Source organism: Hippoglossus hippoglossus, chromosome 16, assembly GCF_009819705.1.
Source record: "Hippoglossus hippoglossus isolate fHipHip1 chromosome 16, fHipHip1.pri, whole genome shotgun sequence".
Taxonomy (NCBI): domain Eukaryota; kingdom Metazoa; phylum Chordata; class Actinopteri; order Pleuronectiformes; family Pleuronectidae; genus Hippoglossus; species Hippoglossus hippoglossus.
The window spans coordinates 19,868,960-19,893,140 of NC_047166.1; positions in this window are offsets into that span (position 1 = coordinate 19,868,960).

Genomic DNA, 24,181 nt, shown 5'->3' on the forward strand with positions numbered 1-24,181 from the left:
TGAATGAGGACACTGAATCCACCTGGAAACCTAAAGAATAAAACCAGAGAACAGCAATTCTGAGGCTCTCCAGTAGGCTCTGCTCAGGGTCTAAGCAGTCTTGTGATGTTGGAAGGAGGATGAAACTGTTTTATGTCCCCATCTCTCTCATTGATTCTGGTTCCTATATACCATACTCTCTGTGGTAAGAACTATCAAACCACAGGGTAGACAGTTGTCACATCAGCCCTAAATCAATGCAATGCAATAAGCCAACAATAAATCCTGAGACATCAAAAAAGAGGCTGCAACATCAATGCCGTGGAACCGTTCACCTCAAAGGTTTCACCAACCACCACCTTTCTCCCTCAGTTAAACGTATCTGTGTTACAGAATTCTGATACTTCTTTTTGATAAGAATTTAATTGAACATCCTTTACCTTACTCGACTCCGTCCCCTGGATTGAGAAACCAGATGGCAAGTCTTAGATGCATCATTTCCCAAAACACGCAAGCAGTTTGGGCAATATACCTTAAAATCACATTTCCCTGTTTTGAAAGGTTTTCTGATTATATATTTGTTGGCTGGTGAACGGCAATCTTATGGTATATGGTATAATCTTATGGTATGGTATATACTATACTACATCCACTCTTGTACGCTCTCCTTCTTTCTGTCCTGATAGACCAAATTGAAGTGAAAGAGCTTGAGGAGAGAATGAATGATAAGGAGATCAGGCTTTTGTGAAGGTTGAACCTTCTACTACAAGAGTGCAAATATGGAGGGAAACTCTTGCAGTAGCCTTTGACCTATTTCGTTGATAATATTATAATATCAATAATACAATTATAATAAGTCACCCAACTAAATTGGCTATTTTGAATAGTTAAATGTTCATTACATCTTTTTAACACCTCACTGGAGACATGCCACGTACCAGCCTGCTTCAAGACCTCCACCATCATCCCTGTCCCCAAAAAAACTAAGATCACTGGACTCAATGACTACAGACCCGTCGCCCTGACCTCTGTGGTGATGAAGGCATTTGAGTGCCTTGTGCTGCTCCACCTCAAAGCCATCACTGACCCTCTCCTGGACCCCCTGCAGTTTGCCTACAGAGCCAACAGGTCTGTAGACGATGCAGTAAACATGGCCCTTCACTTCATCCTCCAGCACCTGGACTCCTCAGGAACCTACGCCAGGATCCTGTTTGTGGACTTCAGCTCTGCCTTCAACACCATCATTCCGGCTCTGCTACAGGACAAGCTCTCCCAGCTGAGTGTGCCTGACTCCACCTGCAGGTGGATCACAGGCTTCCTGTCTGACAGGAGGCAACACGTGAGGCTGGGGAAGCATGTCTCTGATTCCAGGACCATAAGCACCGGTTCCCCTCAAGGCTGTGTTCTTTCCCCTCTACTCTTCTCCCTGTACACCAACAGCTGCACCTCCAGTCATCAGTCCATCAAACTCCTTAAGTTCGCGGACGACACCACCCTCATTGGGCTCATCTCTGCCGGGGACGAGTCCGCCTACAGGTGGGAGATTGACCATCTGGTGACCTGGTGTGGTCAGAACAACCTGGAGCTCAATGCTCTGAAAACAGTGGAGATGGTTGTAGACTTCAGAAAGAACCCAGCCCCACCCACCCCCATCACCCTGAGAGACTCCCCAGTCGACACTGCGGAGTCCTTCCGCTTCCTGGGCACCATCATCTCCCAGGACCTCAAGTGGGAGCTGAACATCAGCTCCCTCACCAAAAGAGCTCAACAGAGGATGTACTTCCTGCGGCAGCTGAAGAAGTTCAACCTGCCAAAGACAATGATGGTGCACTTCTACACCTGCATCATCGAGTCCATCCTCACCTCCTCCATCACCATCTGGTACGCTGCTGCCACTGCCAATGACAAAGGCAGACTGCAGCGTATCATCCGTTCTGCTGAGAAGGTGATTGGCTGCAATCTGCCATCTCTACAGGACCTGTTTGCCTCTAGGACCCTGAGGCGGGCAGGTAAGATTGTGGCCGATCCTTCCCACCCGGGTCACAAACTCTTCGAGGTACTTCCCTCCGGCAGGAGGCTGCGGTCCATCAGGACCAAAACCTCACGCCACAAGACCAGCTTCTTCCCGGCTGCAGTTGGTCTTATCAACAAGGCCCGGGACCCCCACCTGACTTGGACCCTTAACCCGCCCCCACGCCTCTGTTACATTAACACACATTAAACTGCACATTGCACATTCTCATTGCACTCCTGTTTTGCATTTTGCATTTACTTTATTTTATATATTTTTTTTCTATATATATCTTTTTATTTTATATTTGTTTTTTTTCATGTGTAAAAAAGTAGTACTTACTGTGCTTTTATGTTTTATGTTCCTTGTATGCACCTATACCAAGGCAAATTCCAGGTAGGTGTAAACCTACTTGGCAATAAATACTTCTGATTCTGATTCTGATTGATTTGATGCTAGGCCTAGCCGACACAAGCCCAAAAGCTGTAAAAGAGGCTGCAGCCCGCAGGCAGCTCAGCCTGCTCTCAGCCTGCTGTGAGGCAGCCCTCCAGCAGCCACGCTGCTCCTCTTCAAAGCCGAAAATGAGAGATAACAGTGGTTCCCACTTCCCAACCTTTATCCTTGAGGAACCTCTTTTCTATCAATGAGTTAACTGACTAAGTGACATTTAATGGATATTTCATATTATACTCAGTGCATAAGAATAATATTACAGAACAACAGATAAACTGTCGAGATAACTCGTGTATGACGAGTCTTTTATTTGAGCACATTACTTCTTGTGAATCACAGATTAGTTTTTTGATATTTCTAGGAGTTATTTATGCAATTATCTGTCTGTATGCTGGTTTTTTTAAACAGTTACTTAATTGACTTCTTTGTAGACAAATTCTGTTTTTTTCCCCTCCTTGATATTTGGTCATTGTTCTATTAGCTGTTGTTTTACTTAAATACTTTTCTAATAAAAGACGAGGCTTTTTGGCAGAGTGCTCTTTTTCAGTTGTTTTATTACCATTCACAATCTACAGTCACAAGCCAATGTATTTAAAATAATATATTCAGGGAATTAATGACACCCTCTTTGAAGTCTGACTCAAAATTTGTTTGGTAAGTACGATGTATATTTAGTATTATTTCATTTCTTACAGACCATGTCAAAAACGTTGATCAGGGCATCAGGGGAACAGAGATCAAGGCTCGCATGGCACAAAAACTGAAGGATACAAGATGACAGGCAGAGAAGGAAAGGTCGTAGCCTATTTATACTGAATATGACAGGATACTGATGATAGTGTTATTCATAGAATCAGTTTTGGGAGAGGGCCTGCTGTTGGTCTGCACTGGATCTGTGTTTGTTTATATATTTGACTAGTTTAAGTACATAAACGACTTACAACAAGTACAGAACCAATCCTGAAATCCAGATTGAAAATAAACCTTTACTTTGATAGAACAGACTGGTGTCTTGAATTGCCCTAAAATGTGACCATGTGTGTTTTTGCACATCTGAAATTCACATGTTTTTTTCTCTAAGGGAGAACAACTTAGACTTTCTAAATGAACTCAATGAATAATTTGGAGGCACTCAACAACACACGTGCGAGGAAAGCCCTCCCTCACCATGATGAGCAGGTACTTAGACTAGACGTAGCTGATGTCAGGAGGATCCTGGTAAGATTCAAAGGCCTGATAACATACTGGGCAGGGTGCTGAGGGAATGTGCTGATCCCCTCATACTGGTGCCAAAAAAAATCTACTATCACATGTCTCCTAGACAACCCCACTGTTGAGGACCATACTATCTCCAGACTCGCCCCCTCACTTGGCCCTTTCCAGTTAGCTTACTGGCCAATCTGCTCCTCTACATATCCAGAGCCTGGCACATCTGGAGGGGAACAATCATGTGGGAATGCTGTTCATTGACTTCAGCTCAACATTCAGTATAATCATCCCTCAGCACCTGGTGAGGAAATTGGATCCACTGGGGCTTATCACCCCCTGTGTGACTAGCTATTGGACTTCCTCACTAATAGACCCCAGCCAGTGCATCACCAGTGCACCATCTCTCTAATCACTGACTCCCCTCCATGCTGAGTCCACTGATGTTCACCCTGATGACCCACGACTGTTGTGCCAGATTCAGTACAAACCATATTGTCTAGTACACGTCAGTGGTGGGTCTCAGACAGGACGATAACGATCTGGCTTACAGGGAGGAGGTGAAACAACTGGCAGACTGGTGCAACACAAACAAGCTGATCCCGGATGTCAACGAGACAAAATAGATCACTGTTGACTACAGGAGAAACCGGCCCAGTCACACACCGATCCACATCAATGACACCGCTGGGGGGTTAGTCAGTTGCACCAGGTTCTTGGGGGTGCAGGGAGTGGTAAGGACGGCAATGAAAATAATCTGGACCTTACTTCTTTCCATCTGAGACATTGACCAAGGCCAATAACATCATCACAAGTGTACAAGTTGTTCATGAGTAATATAACTATATAAACAGGTTACCAGAGCAGTTTTTTTGTGCAATCTACCTTGTTGCAATATGCAAGTGTACATACACTCAAGGTTTTCTCATGTGCAATATTATGCGATTTACAGTTTTGTGTGAACAATTTACACTGAATGTTGCTTTTAAACTAATTCTATTTTTCTCTATACATATTCATTAGTATCTGTTATCTCTCTGTCCGCTGTACTGTCAGCCCGATGCTATGGGATTTCGTTCTGAGGTGCACTTGTCTGGTGTATAGATTTTGAACGAAGTCTCTTGAAGTTTGAGTTTGTGTTTTGATTCGGTTTGATATGAACTTGACCGTATCACAGAGACCTGCCAGTGCTGTCTTTTTGAAGCAGGTTTCAGAGAATTGAAACTAACATAGATCACAGCTAATGGTGGACTCAGGTGATGTATGTCAAGTCCAACATTTCCACAATGATTTTGAAGGAATCTCAAAAATTGAGGCCAATAAACTAGACATCTTTAATTGTATATAGTCAGTTTTGCAACTACAGCCTTTTATTGCCTTTGTGTTCATTACTACGAGCCATCCTGTGCTCTTGCCGAACGGATTAAACACAGTTATTTCTAACAGATTGTCCTGAGCAGAGGCCAAGTGGCAGCAGTGTGATGAAAACAGACGTGTTAATGTGCAGATGGGCCGGGGCGAGGGCTGAGTGAGACTTTGTGTAATATGGTTTAAGGCTAGGTCTAACCAGGAGTGACAGTTCACTGTTTCAAAGAGGCACGGGGGACTGATGCATTATGCATGAGCAACCTGTGTTCCACAAGTCATGCTGGTTCACTTTGCACTGTGACCCACTATTACTGCTTTAACACACACTACTACTGACACAGAACACGTCGCTCACTCTGCTGGGCTGCATGTCGGTCTGTATGTATGTGTGTAATGTATGTGGCTTCACTGATATCTACAGCTTGGTTTGAAATCAGCAAGATTTAAATGGGATGTTTGTAGTAATGATGAAATGAAACAATAGTAATGACAGTAATGTCACCAATTAAGTTTTCTCTAAAATGGATGAGAAGGAATGACAAACTAATAAAAACAATGCAAGCCACCTTACTGTCTACCAAACCAGCTGAACCATTATTAGGTCTCATTAAACAGCTGAGCTCTTTGTTTCCAGATGTGGACTTGAGTCCAAATAATCATCAAAATGTTCCAATTGTTGCTCACATGAAGGCAAGAAGCAAGACGCAAATCTTGTATCATGAAGAGGAAGCTTTAGCAATTAAAGGCAATCATTACAGACGTGCAAGAGTCAAGTTTAATCAAGTCAAAATCAGGTCTTGAGTTATTCTAGTGAAGATTGGAAATATGTAGGGATCCTGTGGCCTTTAAACAAATAAATGTAGAGGCATTAAAGTGTAATATTTGACTCATAATTGGCTCTAATGACTTGATTCCTTTGAAACACAGCCCTGGCAAGTCTTGACTGACTGAAGGTTGACTGGGCCTTGTTTTAAAAGCTCTAGACAAGATGAACATTTGTTTCCAAACCTTGACTTAAATCTGTCTGCAGTAGCTTGAGATTAAACTTGAATCATTATAAGAACTCATGATTTGACCCATACTTGTTCAAGATGTTACTCAGATTTGTCTTTAACTACTCAACACTTGACCTACTTGTGCGTAACATCAAAACCTTGTCGTTGAGGACTTTAACTCAAGCACGTTCTCAATCTTTCACTTGATGATATCAGGGATATTCTAGATGATAAGTGTAGAGTCTTTTCTCGTAGTTAGTGAGGGAGAGTGTGGTAGAAGTGGGCAGGTGAAGACCCTAGTGAATCATTATAGCCACACAGGTCATAGAGTCTCTCAAATAGAAAGACTCACGTTGAGAGCAGTGTTGAGTACCTACTGACAGCAGTAAAGGGAGGGGGAAAAACCACAGGGTGTTAGAAATGTGCTGGCGCAGACAGGACCAACATATTAGTGGTCATGTTTTGCCTCGTCAGTGTCTCTTGGCTTATTGCATGAAACAGGATTGTGTCCGCCTACATATTTTCAGGTGTATTGAATCGTTGTCAGCTATCGGAGAAAATTTACAATAAAAAGATCAATTACCTTCCCTTAACAGCCAAAGAAAATGGCAAAGGACAAGTAAAATGCATCCACTAACCATATTTATAGCATCTAGTTTTAGCAGCCCCCTGTAATGCGTGTAGCCTTGTGGTTTCTAGTGATAGTCTTAGTGACCCCTATTCGATACAAGAACTCTGTTGTGGACTTGCCTTGTGTCAACAAAAGAGTCGCGCTAACCCACAATCTTTTCCCCCAATTAAGCATGGCAAGGCTTCTTGTTCCTGGTGTGGCTCTCCAAGAAGCCAATTCAGAGTTAATCAAGTGCGATGCCCTTTCATTCTTCACACCATCCTCCTGCTTTTTCGTTTCTCTGCTACATATTGCATGCAGTCTTATGGTGTCTGTTTTTGTCTCCTATAAGAAAAGGGGAGAGGAGATCTTGACGACTCCCCGTGGCTTTAATTAGAGTGTAAGAGGTTTCATTGCACATCTCTAAGGGAGACCTCAGCTCTGCATTGCTTCTTAATTTGCTTGCATAGTACTGTACTGTAATGCCGCCAAAATGAGGGAAGATAAAAAACAGTGACACAAATCTATACACAAGGTTGGGGAATATATATATATATATATGAAAACAATATTTAAGACCTTCATTTAAAAACTCAACGTTGTAGTTAGCAGGTTTCACAGGTTGACACAAATACAAAGTGGTAGAGAGGATCTGGCACCAAATCAATCACTGCGTATACAAAAGAAATGTGTCACACATGATTAGGATGCTGTGAAGTACAGAGAAAAAAACCTACACACGTACTGCCCATGATGGTCTTTCAGCAATTTAAACAAATAAAATGTCTGCAAGTTTTGATTTGAAGATTTAGCGAAAGCAAACAACTCATCAACGCCATTGGAGAATGAGTTGGATCTAACTAAGATTTAATTATCATTTTACATTTTGAGATCCCCTTTTTTAATGGAGTGTGAGGCTGCTGTCTGACAACAGATAGGTCACTAAGATTTCTTGTATTATACGATTGACTAATGCAAGATGCCCAGTCACATGGAGAGCAGCAAAGTGGAGAGAAAGGGCTGCTCTCCAGTTATGTTCAAGCAGAATGCCAGTAACTACGGTTACTGGCATTTAAACCTGTTTTTCAACATGTGTTTCAACCTCACATTCTGAAAAGAAAAAAAAGCAGCAATCGGTTGGCATTTGTTTATTGTTTCCAATACACTCACAACCCTTCAAGTGGCTGCAAAGCACAAAATCCTATTTCTGCCCCCTACACTTTTAACATTTAAATTTGAATTTCTTATTGAAGAGAGGACTTATAAAAATGTACACTCATCTAAATAACTTCAAGTTATTACAATGGGGAGGAGGAGAAGGGTGGCCTGAGTTTCAGGATGCGTACACGTTTCCCTATTTTATTGGTGAAATTAGTTTGCCTGAACTTTGTTGATGTTGGCGAGATTAATATGTACAGTTCATATTCTCATAATAAGAATCAAGGAAAAGTAACAACTAAAAATGCACAAACAACAAGTATAAGAAGAGGAAAGTTAACATGGTTTTAAGTAAGGTTAGTGCATTAAGTATTTATCCTGTTATTCTACCAGTGTTATAGAAATAACAAAAATAATATTTCACCACTGGAAATCTGTTTTTGCTCAAATAATTGTTTAGATTTTCAACTTCATTCAACTGCTAAACACAGGAAGTAATACATACTATATTACCAAACATTGCTAATGAAGTGGGAAAGATTAAGAAGTCTCTTGACCCTTTGTCTGCTGAGAGCCACACTCGCTGCTGAACAAAGGCTTGAATAAATGATACCTAAAAGGCCTTACAGACAGCCTGGAAGGAAGGGAGATAAAGGCAAATTGTGACAGGAGGTCCTGTGGTGCACAGTTGTACCTTGAATGCAGAGTGCTGGTCTGAAATACAAATGCAAAGATTTTTGTTTAGATTTTAAACATCATTATAAGGTAAAACCAAGGCCCTTATACTTCCTCATATACTATACTACATCAACTCTTAGTTCTTTTAAGGAAACATCCGTCTTCAAAACTTTTTCTGCAGCTCACAATCCATGATTTGCTTTCATTCTTTTTTCTTTAAACGATGCTAACAGCAGAACTGTAGCAATGTGAATGCTTAAAAAGAGTGGTGACCATGACAACATAGCCTGTTAACAGTTGTCATTGTGAGCATGTAACAGTGATGTTGGGGCTCAGCTTGAAACACAGCCTCACAATGGGCCTCATTCACAAACAGTGCGTACGCACAGATCTGTGCTTAAACCGTGCGTACGAATGTCTGACGCACAAATCTGGGATTCATCATTATATTCGTAACTTAATTTGTACGTACTCTGCAAACAAATCGAGAACTTCCTCAGATCATGCATCAAACAAATTATGAAGGCCGGGCTGTCAAATGTAAACACATAATGCATTGACCAAATGTATTAAATAACTTTGAAATTGACACCCTTTCATCCTCATCTCTATAAAAACCTGCTGAATTCACATTTATGTTTCTGAATGAACGGAACTCTTCTGTCTGTGTGTGCGTGTGTGTGCCTGTCTGCTCATCTCTGTCCCTCTTCACACACCAACTGATAATCTCATGGATTTAGTTATTAATCGATGATGACGGATCATGACTCTTTCCGCTCACTTTAACCCTGATGTCCTGACTGTGCGCGTCACGTTTCGTGTTGTGTAGCAGGTTGAAACATGTGTCTCATAAACTCTGGAGGGAATCAAACAAACACAAAGTAAACATGAGTCCTGTACGTGTCCTTATAACTTGTGATCAGTGATGGTGTTAATTGTTAGTGTAAAGTGTAAAGTGAGCGCAGGTCAGAGGGGGGGTGATGAGGAAACAATGTGCGTCTGATCCCGATGCAGCGGCGTTATAATTATTCAGTGGAGTCCACGTCTGCGTCGCGATGCATCTTAGAGAAATGTCCACAGCTCTGTGCAGGACACAGCATTCATCACCTCAGTTATTGCAGCCCAGGCTCCATTCTTTTTAAACATCGTCACTCCGGTGCTGTGTCGTTTGTGTCTTCCACCTCCGACGCCTTCAATTTCTGCTGTGAAATTATTTTTCTCTCTTATGACTTCAACTTCTCTGTTCACACCCCTTGCATCATGACAAAGGGATGTCCTTATATGGAGAAATAGAGGCGAGGCAGTATGCTAATTGCCGAGAGCGGACATGCGCCTGTCAATTCAGAAAGATTCTGATTCACAAACTGCGCATATGTTATTGAATGAGAGTTAGTATGGCAGTAGTTCTTCTTTTCTTTTTTTCTGTGAAATTTGTCCTTCTTCCATTCATGCATTCTTGTTCAATTGTCATCAGCCGTGACGAACTAAACTACGGATTATAAGACTTAAAATCACCTGCAATCAGTCTACTTCCAAGCCCTGTAGTGATACTGTAGTGAGTGGGGGACTTACATAATTCAACCTCCGCGCTCAGTATGTGTTCGCACCATTGTTACGTAATGCGTTCGGCGTCAGGCTCCTGCGTGGGTGATGACGTCGACCCCAGTGCATGCTGGGTGGCGTGATGACGTCAGGGGCCCGGCGCGACGGGAACGTAATGACGTCCGGGACCCCGGGGCATGCTGGGGTATTTAACGCCATCTTGTTTGTTTTGTTTGGATGCTGAATAAACGGAGCACCACTCGTGTTCCAGACTGGATGGAAGTTGTGATGTGTTTTATCTCAATTTCCACACTGGTGACCTTGACGTTCGTTTGATTGACGTTTTTCACAAACGGGACCTGACCATGGCTGTGCACGCTGTGGCCCTCAAACTCCCCGAATTCTGGGAGGCATCAGCTTCAGCATGGTTTGCCCAGACGGAGGCGCAGTTTGCCCTGCGGGACATAACAGCTGACACAACACGTTTCTACTACGTTGTGTCAGCTCTTGGAAGTTCAACAGCATCCCGGGTGGTGAGTCTGCTGAAACACCCTCCAGCTACGGACAAGTATGAGGCACTCAAAGCTCACCTGTTAAAGACTTTTGAACTGTCAGACGCTGAGAGAGCCAGCAGGCTTTTCTCCCTCCAAGGACTGGGTGATAGCAAACCATCTGAGCTCATGGACCATATGCTGGATCTCCTGGGGGAGCACAGCCCCCATTTTCTTTTCACCCAGCTTTTCCTGCGTCAGCTGCCTTCCCAAGTCAGAGCTGCGTTGGCCAACACCACAATCACCGACTGTAGACAACTGGCTGAAGAGGCTGATAAATTTTTTGTGGCGAGTCAAGAGCGCTATGTAATGGCCGCGTTTCTGGCACCGCACGGCGATCCAGTGACCATGGAGGATTCCACACTCATCGCAGCGACCTCTTCTCGTCGGCAGCAGTCTTCAGGTCGGCAGCTACCTTCAGGCCCCCAGCAGTCTTCAGGTCGGCAGCAACCTTCAGGCCCCCAACAGTCTTCTTCAGGCTTGTGCTTCTACCACGAGAAGTTTGGACCGAAGGCTTATAGATGTCGGCCGCCCTGCAGGTTCGGCGGGTCGGGAAACGCCAGGGCCGGCGCTCAGTAGTGGCCATGAGTGTCGGCCACGTCGGCAGGCTGCTGTTTATCCGGGACAACATCTCCGGACGACGTTTCCTGTGCGATACGGGAGCACAGAGGAGCGTCCTGCCTGCATCCCGTTTGGATATGGTGACTGACAGCCACGGGCCCCCGATGGAAGCGGCTAATGGGACCCCCATCCGCACGTATGGACTGAGGTACGTTGAGTTGTGTTTCGGGGGGCATCGGTTTGGCTGGGATTTTGTCACGGCAAAGGTCGCCGTTCCCCTCCTTGGCGCTGATTTTTTGTGTGCCCATGGACTGTTGGTGGATGTAAAGAACCGCCGTTTGATCGACGCCGTCACGTTCTGTTCTTATACGTGCACACTCGGCGGGGCTGGCTCCATGGGACTGTCTAGCATGCTGTCCACACCGGATGACTTCCACCGGTTACTGGCTAGCTTTCCATCACTCACTCAGCCCACTTTCTCCGCGTCTGCCGTGAAGCATGGTGTGGAGCACCACATCGCCACTACTGGTCCACCCGTCTACGCCCGTGCTCGCCGCCTCGACCCGACCAAGCTTGCCGTGGCTAAGGCCGAGTTTTCCAACATGGAACGCCTGGGAATAGTCCGCCGATCCGACAGCCCGTGGGCGTCACCTCTTCACATCGTCCCCAAGCCTGGTGGTGGCTGGCGCCCATGTGGCGACTACAGGCGGCTTAATGAGGCAACAACACCTGACCGATACCCAGTCCCGCACATACAGGATTTTTCAGCACACCTGGCCGGGATGGTGATTTTTTCTAAGGTAGACCTCGTCCGGGGCTATCATCAGGTGCCTATGCACTCACTGGACATTCCGAAAACAGCGGTGATTACGCCGTTCGGGCTTTTTGAGTTCCTAAGGATGCCGTTCGGACTTAAAAACGCAGCCCAAGCTTTTCAACGCCTCATGGACTCTGTTTTACGTGACCTGCCTTTTCTTTTTGTGTATTTGGACGACATTCTGGTTGCAAGCACGTCCGAATCTCAGCACCGGTCGCACCTCCGAGTGCTTTTTGAGCGGCTCAACCAACATGGCCTGATTGTTAACCCTGCTAAGTGCCAGTTTGGTCGCTCCACCATTGATTTCCTGGGACACAGAGTCACTAAGGATGGCGCAGTCCCTCTCCCATCAAAGGTGGAGGCGGTCACACGTTTTCCACGCCCGCTCACCGTGAAAGCCCTGCAGGAATTCCTCGGCATGGTGAACTTTTATCATCGGTTCATCCCTCGAGCCGCTCAGCTCATGCAGCCCCTGCACGAGGCCTTGAAAGGCAAGCCCATGCACGCCGTGGACTGGACTGAGGGCAGGGATAAGGCTTTTGCTGACACTAAGGCAGCCCTTGCGCACGCCGCTATGCTGGCACATCCTTCTGCCACAGCCTCCATCGCCATCACCTCAGACGCCTCGGATTACGCTGTCGGGGCTGTCTACGAGCAGTGGGTAGGCGGGGCCTGGCAGCCGCTTGCTTTCTTCAGTCGACAACTGCGCACCAACGAGCGGAAATACAGCACGTTCGATCGGGAGCTGTTGGGTCTCTACCTCGCCATCAGACACTTCCGTTTCCTGCTGGAAGGTCGACACTTCACCGCTTTCGTCGACCACAAACCGCTGGTTTTCGCCATGGCCAAGGTGGCTGAGCCGTGGTCCGCCCGCCAGCAACGTCATCTGTCCTACATCTCCGAGTTCACCACGGATTTACAGCACGTGGCCGGTAAGGACAACCAGGTGGCGGACTGCCTGTCACGGGCTGTGGCAGGAGCAGTCCATCTTGGCCTGGATTACGGCCGCATGGCAGCGGACCAGACCACAGATCCAGACTTACACACCCTGAGGACCTCGACTACAGGTTTGAAGATAGAGGACGTCGTGTTTGGGGAGGCTGACACCACGCTCCTGTGTGACGTCTCCACAGGCAGGCCTCGGCCGATCGTGCCCACGGGATGGAGACGCCGCGTTTTTGATGCCATCCATGGCCTCTCCCATCCTGGGTCAAAAGCGTCGCAGAGACTGGTGGCGGCGAAGTTTGTTTGGCACGGCCTCAAAAAGGACGTTAGAGACTGGGCTGCCACTTGTCTGGAGTGCCAACGGGCCAAAGTGCACCGACACACTAAAGCCCCGTTAGAGTTGTTCCCGGTGCCAGAGAGGCGGTTTGATCATGTCAACGTGGATCTGGTCGGCCCTCTACCCTCCTCTCATGGTTTCACCTACCTGTTCACCATGGTTGACAGGACCACCCGTTGGCCTGAGGCTGTGCCACTGACATCGCTGACATCCGTGGAGATGACACGGGCATTTATCGGCACCTGGGTTGCCCGCTTTGGCACCCCTTCGGACATATCCTCTGACCGGGGTGCGCAGTTCACGTCTGAGCTGTGGAACACGGTGGCCCAGAGCCTCGGAGTGAAACTCCACCGCACGACTGCATATCACCCGCAGGCTAACGGTCTCTGTGAGCGGTTCCATAGGTCGATGAAGGCTTCACTTCGGGCTGGCCTCAAAGACTGCAACTGGGTCGACAAGCTCCCGTGGGTGATGCTGGGCATCAGAACTGCACCAAAGGAAGACCTGCAATCCTCATCCGCGGAGCTTGTCTATGGCCAGCCTCTGCGGGTCCCAGGGGATTTTGTTCCTACCTCCAACGTCCCTTGGTCTGCGGCTCCCCAGCGGGCCACGCTACTGGACAACGCAAGGCTTTTCGCACCTGTCCCTACTTCCCGGCACGGCCTCCCTCAGTCGCACATCCCCGCTGGGCTTCAGAAGGCGGAGTACGTTTTTGTTCGCCACGACGCTCACAGGGGACCACTACGGCCGCCCTACGAGGGCCCATTTCGCGTGTTGGAGAAGGGGGACAAACATTTTGTGGTGGACATGGGAGGCAAACCGGAGCGACTCTCCATTGACCGCCTCAAACCAGCTCATCTGGACGTGGCTAAGCCCGTTGAAGTAGCCCAGCCCCCACGACGCGGGCGGCCTCCAGTTATGCATCCACCCCCTGTTCCCCTTCTTATCAAACCTCCCACACTCCATGCCCCACACTCCTGTCAAGGCGGGATACCTGCCGCAGTAGTGTCTCCTCCACCCCCTCCAAAACGCAGTCGTTTTGGCCGGTTAATACAACCACCTGTTTGGTGATATTTTTTGTCTGCTATGGTGAATTCTGGGGGGACGTGTGTAGTGAGTGGGGGACTTACATAATTCAACCTCCGCGCTCAGTATGTGTTCGCACCATTGTTACGTAATGCGTTCGGCGTCAGGCTCCTGCGTGGGTGATGACGTCGACCCCAGTGCATGCTGGGTGGCGTGATGACGTCAGGGGCCCGGCGCGACGGGAACGTAATGACGTCCGGGACCCCGGGGCATGCTGGGGTATTTAACGCCATCTTGTTTGTTTTGTTTGGATGCTGAATAAACGGAGCACCACTCGTGTTCCAGACTGGATGGAAGTTGTGATGTGTTTTATCTCAATTTCCACAATACTACAATAAAAGGTCATCATCAGTCACATACATCTCTGTTAATGAATGCATGAGCGCCACACAAACCCACATGTATGAATGACCTTGCTACTTGCAGATGACGTAGGCCCCACTCATGATGCTCCTTGTTGTACATGTTCATTTGTCTTTACAGCCTTTAGTCAGCTATAGTTGGAGAGTCCATAAATCAGCGTATGTGTATTTAGATGTGTGACATTTTGATGCTCTTTAGGAAGCAGTGGGTGGGTTGAGAACAGCAGAGGAATGCAGCATGAGAGGAGTACAGGAGCTTTGAGAGGCATTTATCCAGATGTCGACGATAAGGCATCTTGTCAGCCTAACTCAGACATCCGGCTCATACACAAACATCTCTGTCAACAGTACGGAAACACTTCACACGGACGATCAAGGCCGTCAGCGTTCAGGGGATCGTCAATAAGAGAGCGGCCGCTCACTGTTCACATGAGATTTGTGGTGTCAGGTGTTTGATTAGCACGGCTCCATCGGAGGGTTGTGTCAGGTGCTGCTGAGTGGTTTCAGAGCAAAGCTTCCTGTTGATAATAGCTGCCCTGCTCTTTGTCACAACATGATCCCCACCATGTGGCACGCTCAGTGGAGCACACATATTAATGCAAGCATAGACAATTTAAAATCGTTTAATAATCCTTACTAACAAAACTGTAAATGAAAAGAAATTATAAAAAGGCTAAAAAGATGTATTCAATATTTTAGCATGATTTCACACCTTCAGTTTGGTTCATTTGGTTTGGACCAAGGTGAAAAACAAACACATTGCTGCCTTCCATTTTTCCACTGTTGTTCACAGAGCTATAAACATGGAGTTATACAGACTGACTTGACTGGACACTTCTGGCAGCTGTCAAACTGAATCATCATTATCTTGAGTGTTGGAATCAAATTCCACTAATATTGTCAGTATCATTATTACCATGATTAGACTGCAAATCAACTGCACGTTATGAATAATGACAATCATGACAAGACAATGAGATATTTTGTAAAATAATGAAAATGATTGACTCTTTGTCTTTTTGTCCTTTGGGTGTTTCACATTTTTATAGACTTACTATAATGTCCAAGTAATAATCAGCATGTGGATTTGATTGTAATGTACCTTCTGGATTGATAGTAAATCTAGCATGAATGCAGGATTATTATGATAATAACTAGGAGATTAGCAAATGACAACTGTCTTCTTTTAAAACAGTCCTGGTCTGGATGTTAAGCCGGCACCCAAGGTCAATTGTCCCAAATGAAGCTCACTAAATGGGCCAACAAACTCTGACACCCCTGACAAACCTACCTCAACGATTGTACCTGGTTATATTTCTCTGAACTTCTCAAACTTTTTCTGTGCTGATTCAAAGCGATGCAGCACGTACTCTGGTCCCGTTGACATTTGATATTAAAAGGATAACATCCACAATAGAGGTATGTCACAATTATTTATACTCAGTGTATAAAGTAACCATCGCTGTTGACCCTGCTTCAGTCCAAAGGATAGTGATAATGTAGTTAAAAGAAGAACTCGTCACTCATTAAATCTCTTTGAAGTAAGTCTCAGAAATAAACAGCACAGGCCCATATCAAAGCCACCTCTTTTTTGGAAGATCAAGGGAGAGACGATGTGAACAAATTTAACTCAGAAAATAGTCATCTCTGTGCAGTTAGGCGACGACAGCTGTGATTTAAAAAATATGGTTATTGTTTTTCCAACTACGTGTATTTGTCAACATTAAAGTAATAATTAAAATGGTTTTGGCTTTGGTAACAAGTATTTGAATACGCTTTCAATCATGTCCCGTCACATTAGTCATGTTTTCTTTTTTAGTTTCATTGCACTCTTGCCGGTTTTCTTTTGGTGCCTTTAACGTCTCCTCCTTCTTTCAGATCCCCACCTCCTTGCTCATGTTTCTTGTGCCTCCCTGATGTGTTGCCCCTGTGTCTAATTGTCTGCCCTTGTATATTTATTGTGTGTGGAGGAGATTGAGGTTGCTTTTTTTTATTTCCAACATAAGTGTGTTCCAGAGGTGTTTTTCCAGCCTTACTTGGTCAATGACAATAAAGGGATTAAAGGGAAAAGGATAGCAAAGTATGATTAATCTGATTTAAGCGGTCAGTGGGAAGACACAGTCTCTTTTGGGTTTTGTGTGTGTGACAGCTTTAACAGAAGCACACCAAAGAATGTAGAAGTGCATCTCTGCCCCCTGGTCCCAACTGTGGATTGTGGTCTCAACTCTGGCTTGAGACCACATATGGGGGCTGAGGTAAGGAAACCGCAGCCTGCAGTTGAGGGTTCTTCTGTGTTGCCTATTCCAGACAATAATAGAAAGCAGCAAACATTGATAATAAAGTGGAAAAGATTAGAAGTCTCTTGACTTTTTGTCTCCTGAGATCACCACACTCGCTGTTTAACAAAAGCTTGAATAAATGATACTTAAAAGGCCTTACAGACAGCCTGTAAGGAAGGAGGATGAAGACAAATTCTCTGACAGGAGGTCCTGTGGTGCACAGTTGTACCTTGAATGCAGAGTGCTGGTCTGAAATATAAATGAAAATGGGGGTTGCAAGTAGTTTTCAGGAGATCAAGTGTACGTCGTGACACAAAGGAAACATCAAGTAGCCCCAGTGTATGATATCAAGCCAGAAAATGGAAAATCATCCAGTGGAACATTCTGTTGTCATGTGACTTCCTTCTTGTTGACAAGGTAGAGTCATCTGCAGAACCATGGGGGGAAGAAAAGGAAAACTACAAACAATGAAATGCGAGAGCATGGCTGTGAGGATGAGGGGGATTTTTGTTGGAATATTAAATTGAAAATGTATTTATTAATAAATTTGTCATTGCCAAATACACATTTCTTACTGATTCTCGTTCTAGTACAATAAACGTCTTGCAGTTCTGTAGTAAAAAAATATATTTTACCATATAAACTTTTATGGAATCCACACCTCAACTTTTAAAAGAAAAACTTTCTCTTGTTCCTTTAACATCACTCAGAACATCCATCTTTTTTTGTATCAAATAGCCAAAATCTAAACATATTTACCCTCTCTGATGGATTTTCTACCTTGTTTTTCGAACGCAACCTCCGATCTTGTCTATACCATCAATAACTGTCTTGTGACCAACAACAATTCTCTTTAAAGCAATATCATGCCCTCCAGAGGATGAACCCTCTCCATTTATTTCTTTTAACAACACCTAAGGGAGGAACAATTCAACAACACATGATTTTTTTCCCGGATTTATTTTCAAACACAATAGTGGTTCCAAAAATAGCAATTTGTTATTAAATCGGTCCCTGTGTCTTTGATTGGTGTGATGAACATTGGTGTGGTATTGGCACTTCAGACATTTCTTGGGGTAAATATGATGTCAGACACCACTATGACGGCGATAAATGTCAATGATGTGTTGAAGATGTATGTCACTGTTTTTTAAAGATTTATATCAGACGAAACAGGTATGGAGTCAACAAAAAACAAGAACAAGAGATTAAAGTGGAATGAGATTCTTTCGTTGGTAAGTTTAGTTGTCTGTGATCTTTCGATGACTGAACTCAAGGTTCTGTTTGTCCATATAATGATATAGGAGGGAGCCATTGTCTTCAGATACAGTCATTTGTTTCAGCTGTGCGGCCCATTGGGGTGCCTTTAATTTCTCAGTGCAGAGCTCAGTCTGAGCCACGGTGCCCCGAGGAGCTATAAAATGTTGATTTATCTCCTCCTCCTACAGCTCTGCTCATTGAGCCCGGAGAGGAGCTAATGATGTACTACTGCAGCTATTTAAACCACTGTTTGAACACTGGTGTAAATATGGAATGGGACGTACAGAATTAGCATCAGTTTTGCTGCTGGGTTCCAGACTTGTACCAGACACACTGTACTTACACTATTTCAATTCCTCAAAGAGAAGAAAAAAATGTAACATACAAAGAGAGATGTTTCATTTGGAAGAAAGATTGAAATTATGACTTCTTTTGCTAAACATATATAAAGAAATTGACTTACAGTGAAACAGGTTTTTAGCTTCATTAAACAATTAAATCAATGAAGACTCATTGAATAATATATTCCCATTGAGGTACTTCATAATTTACAAAAAGTAGCTTTTTACTTCTGAATAAAATTCAATGAATCCGAAATTGAATATGTATTGTACTAAATATGTTTCTAAGGTTGTTGACATCACACGAGGTGTGACGATATATAGCCTAATATGTGATATAAAAATGCAGCTGTGTGAAAGGAGGTCAAATGTATTTAAAACAATACAAAATAAAGAGTATGAGGCTGGCTAATGGGATAAAGCTCTACTCCTATCAGGTCTTTATGTATTTAAATATCATTGTTCATTTTGTATCTGTTGATAAGTGTGTATTTGGCCCTGGTGGCTGGCTGCAACATAGGTCATAAATCCTGTCTTCTCCATTTTAGTGGATGGGATGTGGCCCAAGCTAAAAAGATCACACTTTAAATAAATGTTTCTCAATGTTTTGTCATGATTGACAGATGAGGCCATCCTGACGTCATCTGAAGCCAGAGTCTGTGCAGTAGCTATGGGGGGTGCAGTAGTGGGAGTGAGGTCCTGATAATACACATGCTTGATAAGTCTCAGCTGTCAGTCAAGATGTTTCACCCCATTTAAAATGACAGACACCATATTTGAGAGGAAATATATTTGACACGTACTTTGACTTTTTAGTTGGTCAATGTCCCATTAACTCACATGGAGGGGGCAGGGCTTATGATAGTGCATACAGCCAACAAGGGGTGATTGAAGATCTTTGGTTTTACTTTTGGTGAACCGCCAAGTTGTTCATCTTCATATACAGTACATTTCAATATATGTAGCTGATTGCAAGTAGCTTAAAGACAAGACAGAGAATCCGCTAACCTGGCCCGATCCAAAGTGAAAACAAATACCGACACTTGTAAAGGTCACCAATTAATAAGTATGTTGCTCATGTACAAACAGAATGGAAAAAGTGACAATCTATGGTTTCAGGGGGAATCACATGCTGGAATAATTTCTTGATGAGCAGCCAAGTGCAGTGACTGCCTGCAGCTGCTCTGTCTTGTTGTCACTGTGAGGTTGCCAGGTTTTGTCTTTACTCCCACAAAACCAAAGAAAAACCTGTGCTCGCAGATTTTCTCTGGCAACCTGCTACAGTTCAAGCCACACGTATTATAGCAATGATGGATGCACCGCTATTGGTCATGAAATATTTGCAAGTTGCAACATTTGTGTTTTTCCATATATGAGAGGAGGCGAAAGGAAGTCAGCTGGCTAAGATGGCAGGAGTCTGGATGCGCAGCTGTCAGCCAGCTCAACTGGAGAAGGACCGGTGTCGTGGATTTTCTGCTCTAAAAGACAAAAAAATCAGTCTACTGCATGTAGGTGTTAGTGTAAATGCTTGATTTAATTCTTTTTAATCAGTAATTCCTAACAATACGAATCAAATAAATGTCCTACTTTTTCATATACACACAAAGAGGCCCAAAAGCTTGAGCTTCTTTCAATACATTCAGTTTCCATAAAACAAGTGTATTAGTGGGAGTCCGTGCTTCTGATTAGTCCTGCATGCAGGCTTTGCATGATTAAGATTTATGAGGTTTGAAACAGGGAGCGCAAATTACCACTGCTCCGAAGTTATCCCTTGCTTGGAGCCCCGAGGATGAGAGAAGCATGGCTCTCTCAAAGGATCAACGTATCCATCCTTACCATAAATTAGAGTTCACACAAACATTGGATTTGCGGTACATGTGATTTAGCCCTCTTAAATAACACAATTTCCAAGCTGTTTATATCTTCTCCATCTGTCACATGTTACACTGAAATGAATATGGATTAAACCAACCGAGAGATCATGTCTACTTAGAAGGGTATTTTACCTGTTATAAAGACTTGTTTGAACTGAAGCTGTGATGGCTCCTTAAAACAAGGTTTAGACCCAAAAGCACAAATCACATGACAATCACTTTGGATTCAAAGAAAACTTGAATTGATCATTGAAGAAGACAAAGGTCAGCAGTCAGTTACCAGTCAAATAAGCCCAAAGGGGCAAAAACAAATTTAGAGAGAACTCAAAGAGGCAAGCAGGGGTTAAAGATGAGATAAAATACACAGAACACACACAGAGAGGCGGAGACGCTTTTGCTACGATGACAGGAAATTAACTGATGTTTTTTCCAAGGCTAATTAGGGAATAAGCATGTGTGAAGTTTGGGTCAGGTGAGAGAAAATGGCATCAACATTGGATTTGGGACGACAGGGTCTGGACCCACAGGTGAGTTTGTGAGTGGTAGGCGAAATTTGAAAAAATGAGCAGAAAAGAGAGTATTTAAAACATGAAGCAAATTCGTTTTGCTTAATCTGAAGTCTAGCCTCATGCCACCACTCCCTAAATACTGCAGTGTTTATCATACACCTTAATACAATAGAACCACAAAAAGTCGTCAGAACTTGCTCAGTCTATAGCAAGATCTGGTTTTTACGTCACAATTTAGTCTGATACACTTTAGATCGACTCAGCTCTACCAGATATACAAGACTAAATCATGAAGGATTTTACTTCCCACTCACTAACTTGAAAGAGACAGGATTTTTGACCTATGTCGCAGCAAGCCACCAGAGCCAAATACTCACTAAACAACAGACACAACATTAAAAAAAGACTTTTAAATACAGTGGAAACAATATCTGATCATTTTGGCCCAGCACAAACGTGATCACTATAAGCGGTTGATTACTATAAATTAATTGAGTAGCTTCTGTATGATAGTCCCGGAAACCTGAGGGAAAGGTAATATTGCACACTCGAGTAAGCACACACACACACACACACACACTGAGATGATGAGTCTACTAATGTAAGATATGAGAAGTGTAGTGCAGCTTCAAGCAGATGGGTGGAGTCTAAAGCTACGTTTCCAATCAGAGAGCTTCTATACAGTAGGTAAGTACCTCGCTGTGCTCTTTCCCTACGGCGTGCAGCTTCACCTGTGCCAGCACAATGCGTCGGATGGTCTGTACACCCACCTCATAAGAGAACATGTCAAACACAGAGGGAGCAGCCTCGGACTTCAGCTTGTTGGTCCGACCGAGACCACTGCCTCAAGAAACCTTCTCCTCCCCATACTCTTCTTGTATGAAATACTCACTACAAACCCTAGCATTACAGCTAACGGGAGGATTCTGCCGTTTCATTGCCGCTAACCAACCATGAAGATCCACTTGCCGCTTGAGTGGTAAAACATGAAAGTGGACGATCTTCCCTTGGTTTTAACTCTGTAAAGTTCATTACTGCATCCAGGGGCAATACAATAATGACCCCCCCTTGAGTCGCTGTTTCGTTTGGAGCTCCATGTTTTCTAATGATTCTGCGATTATTAGTGCTGTCACTAGTTCGCTAATGCAGGACTTGCACGTCAACCAACCGCACGACGTTACATCCGGTGCTAGCAGAATATGGCGATATTCTTGTTTTCAATTTGTTTCAATTCGGCTTCACTGTCAAAACCTGTAAGGATTTCTAGAGCAGGAATCCCTCTTTTAAATTATGCTAAATAGAAATACAAATACAACAAAATAACTTGCCTTTCATAGAATTGACTAACTTCAAAGCAGTCTACAAAAACATCTGTCATTTCTCTACATATATATTCATATATGTAATTTACAAACATCAGAACAGAGAGCATGTGACAGATTAGTGCTCATATTACTGGAAGATGGAATTAATAAATGTAAGAATTTGTAACCCCCTTTAAGGATTAATGCATTTCCTTATTAGAATAAATAGAATCAATGTACCAATATCTTGGAAAAAGCTCTTTAAATTGAGGTACAGGTACGCAAGTGAAGCAATACAAGAGCAATGAAACTCAGTACAACTGAATACAAACTCTGTACAAATTTGGGCTGAAACTTTAACTTTCTTCTATAAGTTGAAGAACTGAGCACAGAATGAGCTGGAAAAAAAACATTTAAACTGAGTGGACCCCCAGACGACTGTATTATTAATAAAATACCATAATTTACAACAAAAAAATTCACATCAATCATCGTTTTTTTATTCAAGCTATTATTTTAAAGCCACTTATAATAGGAAAAATGTAAAGTGACAAGTCCCTAACCCCCAAGTCACTGCAGCAGTGACTTTAGATTTGTTTCAGTTCAATAAAGTGAAAATGTTGGATAAAGCCAATCCAGAAGGACACAGGGTTGATGCCAGTTCTGATGGGTGATGGGTGTTGAAGCAATAATAGCTGCCGAACATCATGCACAGGGCGGAAACGAAGCAGGGGATGTTGTTTTGTACAATGTTTCGATCCACACTCAGCATGAACCCTCTTGAAGAATAGCAGGATCGTCCTAAAAAACTAAGCAAAACAACTAAAACAAAATGAAAAACAAGACTTGTCTTCCTGAAACATTTAACAAAACAATCTGAGGATATGTCTTTTTGAAATTATCACAATCGGTTAAATGAATCCACTTTGACTAACCACAAGAGCTGACAGTAACACAAAACACTGTGCAACATGAATTTCTGTCGAAATAAACAGAAAAGAGAAGGAAAAGGAAGAAAGAATAGATAAATACAAAATAAAGAATGAAAGAAAGACCCTGAAAGAAAAATAAAGTCTATTTACCACACACAACAATGGTGGCAGTCAGGTGAACTTGGTCCATCTGTACTTTCCCTGCCAGGCATGTGTCCTCCACATAACAGAACATCGCGTCTTCCTCCACATCAAAGTAGGACAGCAGAAGCAGCATCATCTCTTTGACATCTTCAGAGCAACCACTCAGCTCTTTGTTACAGCCTGTAGGAACTTTTTGTTCATGTTCACACAATCATGTAGTTCAGGAGCTGTTCCCCCTTTAGACCCACATTCAGTGTGAAAGTTTCTTTGAGCCCAATGCCGGTGAGTTCCTTGAAGTGGACTGCCATGCCAAGTTTGTCGAACCAAAACGGCCACTCCCCCAGGAGGTATTATATATTTTTTCCCCTGGTTGTCTTTTTCATGCTGTGTATATAAAGTCAATTCCTTTAGAAGTTTGACCTCCTCTGGATTTGCACCAATTTGTTGAGACATGATCTTTAGTTTTTCTTTCTTCTCCTGTTGAATCTTGGCAGTCTCTCCACGGGGCAGGAATTTTAAATCCCAGTTAATGCAACCTGGATTGCTGCTCTCCGTTCTGGAGGGTCTTCGTCTGTGTCATACTCATCAGGGCGCTGCTTTTACATTCTTGCTTTTGGGGTCGTAGATCGCTTTGCATTCTCTATCCTATTTTGCAGGTGCTTGACAAGAGAGTGTTACCCTGGCCCAATCACGTCTCCCCCTTTTATGTCTTGCAGAGTGTGGAGGTGAGGGGGCTGGGAGAGCACCCTCACCTGCTAGAGAGGATCAATCAGCGCAGGTGAGAGCTGTTAGCTGATTGGTCCTCGTGCTTAAAAGGCAGCGTCTGCACTGCCTCAGGACGAACCCAGAGACTCAGACACTGGAGAGACGCAGACACTG